This window comes from Clytia hemisphaerica, unplaced genomic scaffold, assembly GCF_902728285.1.
Source record: "Clytia hemisphaerica strain Z4C2 unplaced genomic scaffold, Clytia hemisphaerica genome assembly, whole genome shotgun sequence".
NCBI lineage: Eukaryota > Metazoa > Cnidaria > Hydrozoa > Leptothecata > Clytiidae > Clytia > Clytia hemisphaerica.
Window position 1 is genome coordinate 358,053 of NW_027104591.1, and position 3,436 is coordinate 361,488.

General features: G+C 33.8%; 1 long non-coding RNA gene across 1 annotated transcript; it reads right to left on the bottom strand.

The window, feature by feature from the left end:
* Positions 1–2,095: 2,095 nt before the first annotated feature.
* On the bottom strand, positions 2,096–2,490 carry LOC136823716 (uncharacterized). The gene is made up of 2 exons (XR_010849063.1): positions 2,399–2,490; positions 2,096–2,180 (listed from the first exon to the last, which is right to left on the bottom strand). It is a non-coding gene; the product is annotated as an uncharacterized lncRNA (long non-coding RNA).
* Between the last annotated feature and the right edge of the window lie 946 nt (positions 2,491–3,436).

The following is a 3,436-nucleotide window of genomic DNA, read 5'->3' on the forward strand; positions in this document are numbered from 1 at the left end:
AAAAGATGATTAAATTGATATGAAAAATGGTTTATTGAAGGAAGGAGAGTGAACAATAATGTCATTACTGCGGACATAGCTAGAACATGAGAAATCAATGAAAATTTTGCTCGTTGTCTATCCAGTGTCTATAATAAATTCTTGGTTTAAACAGATTTGGCTCAAATTTACTTTAACTACCAAAATTGACCGATAAAATCGAAAAATTGTCCGAAAAATTGTTTATATGGTGATACAATATAATATAGAATAGTAGGAGTGGTATCTCCATCTATATTTTTATTACCTTCATGTTTTAATCAATACATCTTATTACTAGCCATAGCTTTCACTAACTGCCACCCGCTAGTACAAATGCTTGTAAAAACTAATTAAGGGAGCGGTCATAAAGTATCTACTAGAGGGGGGTGGAGGATATTTTGAAAAATCCAAAAAAATTTCGCACCCCCCCCCTAAGCCCTCAAAAAAAATTTCGAACCCCCCCTCATAAGGCCCATATTTTTTCGCCCCCCCCCCCCCCAACTAAGAAAATCTTTACGTGAAAAAGAATTCATCCAGATGCGGTACAAAGAGTATTATTTGTTTGTATGACAGTTTTTTATGTCAAAATAAGGTAAGGGAGATAGTAGTTTAGCCCTGTTAAGTTAAAGTATAACAGGGTTAAGACAAGAATCATCAAGTGGTTTTCTCTGAGCTTCTGTAAAATTTGGAAAAAAATATTACTTATGCTTATTTTCCCCAGTAGCGACCTGGCTTAATTTTCTGGGGGTGCAAACTATGAAATTGGCGCCCCTGGTATTTTCTGTCCTTACTTGCGCCCTCCATTATTAAGTGAAAATATTAAACTGTAAGAGCAGTATGGTTGAAAGTAACGCCCGGAATCTTTGAGTCAAGAAACTTGGAATTTGTTTTTTGTAATTTGAAATGTTAAGGTGTTTTGACATTAGCAGATGCTAAGGAGGCGCAACCATGGTTTGCGCCGACGGGCGAAAATTTCAATATTTTTTACCACTATTTTAGCTAAAAGACACTTCGTTTTGACAAATTTCTTTTAAGAAGTACTTTTTCAAACCACCCTAATGAGCTGTGAGAGCCACTAATCTACTTCCGTCGCCTAGCTCAATGTTACAAACCAAAAGGGCAAGGCGATGATGCCCAAATAATGCCATTAGGAAATGTACATATATCCAATAAGATAAATTATGAGTTGTCGGCCGCAAGGCCGAAAAATTTTTGAAATCTTCAAACGTAAAACTATGAAATTAGACTTCCTACATTTTCTCTTGAGTTTCCCAAAAAAATTTGGAACCCCCCCCTAAGCCCTAAAAAAAATTTTGGAACCCCCCCTAAGCCCTCGAAAAAAATTTCGAACCCCCCCTAGAATCCTCCACCCCCCCCCCCCTAGTAGATACTTTATGACCGCTCCCTAATGCTGGTTAAGGCTTTTTAATGCTTTATAGCAAAAGTTTGGAAATGATTTGGAATAGCTAGAATGATTCTTCTCAACAGCATTTTCTAGATATCAATGAATAAGCTAACATAAATGAAACATATTTTTTTTCTAAAAATGTGAATTACTTTTTACAAAGAATAAAATACGAATCTTAAAATATTCATTAGGAAAAGTGTCCAGGTAGAATCAATTACAGATACTAAACCAGTCAAAAGACATGCAACTATATTTATTTCAACCATTTGAAATTTAAAATGAAACATAGTAACCAAACAGACAGAACCAACAGCCAGAAACATAAACGAACAGGAAAAAATTGACGACAGAACAACATTGACACAGTACTTAGGAGTTTTTCCAACGGTTTAACAAAGGATATCGTGATCCAAAATTGTTTATACATTAAATGGATTTAGAAGCTGTAACAGCGTCGTGTAAAGGATGGAAGATGATAGGACGTAACGTGGTAATAGTATCAGTAACGAGGCAATATTGATGAGCAGGAAGCAGGTATTAACAGGAAATAGCGTACATTCAGGACTTTTTCCAACGGCATGATCTCATGGACAAAATTGTCTACATTAAAAAGATATGCCAGTTATCTTGCAGTTGTAACACAGCAATATCGTGTAGAAGGATGGAAAATCATGACGTAACGTGGTAATAGTAGCAGTAACGAGGTAATATTGCGTTGTCAAGGTAAACGAATCCACATTCATAAAATAAGCTTAAATGGAAAATAAGAAACATGAAATTAGATTCTATATAATGAGTGTACTGAAATTTCCTCAAAATAGTACACAAAAGGTTCTTTCAATTTCCGATAATAATTTCCCAAATAGTGCCTGGTAAGTGTCAACAAGAAAAAACGCTAAACATAAAACTGCATAAATAGATTAATAGATCTATAAAAGCACACTTTTAATGAAAAAAAAAAGTATATACTGTCAAAGTACTATAATACAGGATTTTTATGTATTCTTGTTGGGAGTAGAGTATGCTGAATGACGATTGTTGAATTATTTAGTTACAGCGGAATTTTCGATGACCGCTATATGGTGAGTGTACCTGAAATTTCCTCAAAAATAGTTCACTAAAGTTTCTTTCAATCTTTGATAATAATTTCCCAAATAGTGCCTGGTAAGTATCAACAAGAACACAGGTTAAACATAAAAGATTAATAAAACCAAGTCTTATAAAAAAAGTACACAAAGAAAAAAATATTTGTACTTACTGTCGAAGTACCATAACACAGGATCTTTAAGCATTCTTGTTGGGAGTATGTTGAATGACGATTGTCAAATAAATTTAGTTACAGCGGAATTTTGTTGCCAATTCAATTTCCAACAATAATCACTTTTGTCCATATTCATTCATTGTTCTACTATTATCATTTTAATCATTGTTCATTATTGTTCTGTGGTAAAAATTAAACATCAATTCGTTCACATTATTGTAATCACTTAGAACTTGGAAGTAATAAATGTAAATTCAAATCAATAAAATAAAATTTGTACAAAATCATTAAGTATCTCAAAGTCACCAATAATAATAAGTCTTGACTGCAGGAGAGACTACTTGTTTTTAAATTCTTCCAGAAATTTCCACGCATCTACATCTTCTTCCTTTCCTGAATGTTAACCAATCGGACAAATTTTATTGCCCCCGCAAGGAGCGCAGCGACTGAGGAGGCATTCATAGCTTCACGCAATATACTGGACTGGAATCTCGATTCTTTGCGAATTGTTTTTGTTTGTCGTAATCGGCTTTCCGGCCAATTAAGTGTTCCGCAAAAATATGGCGGAAAATTATACAGCGGTAGATGTTATACATATTTTCATGTTACGTTATATGTTATATGTTACATGTTTATTAGTTTTGATTTAGCATTGAAAAGCTGAAGCGAGTGTTATAAATGCAAATTATAGAAAAAGTATAGTGATTACACCATAACACGAATTACAACTGATTACAATCTGCAAA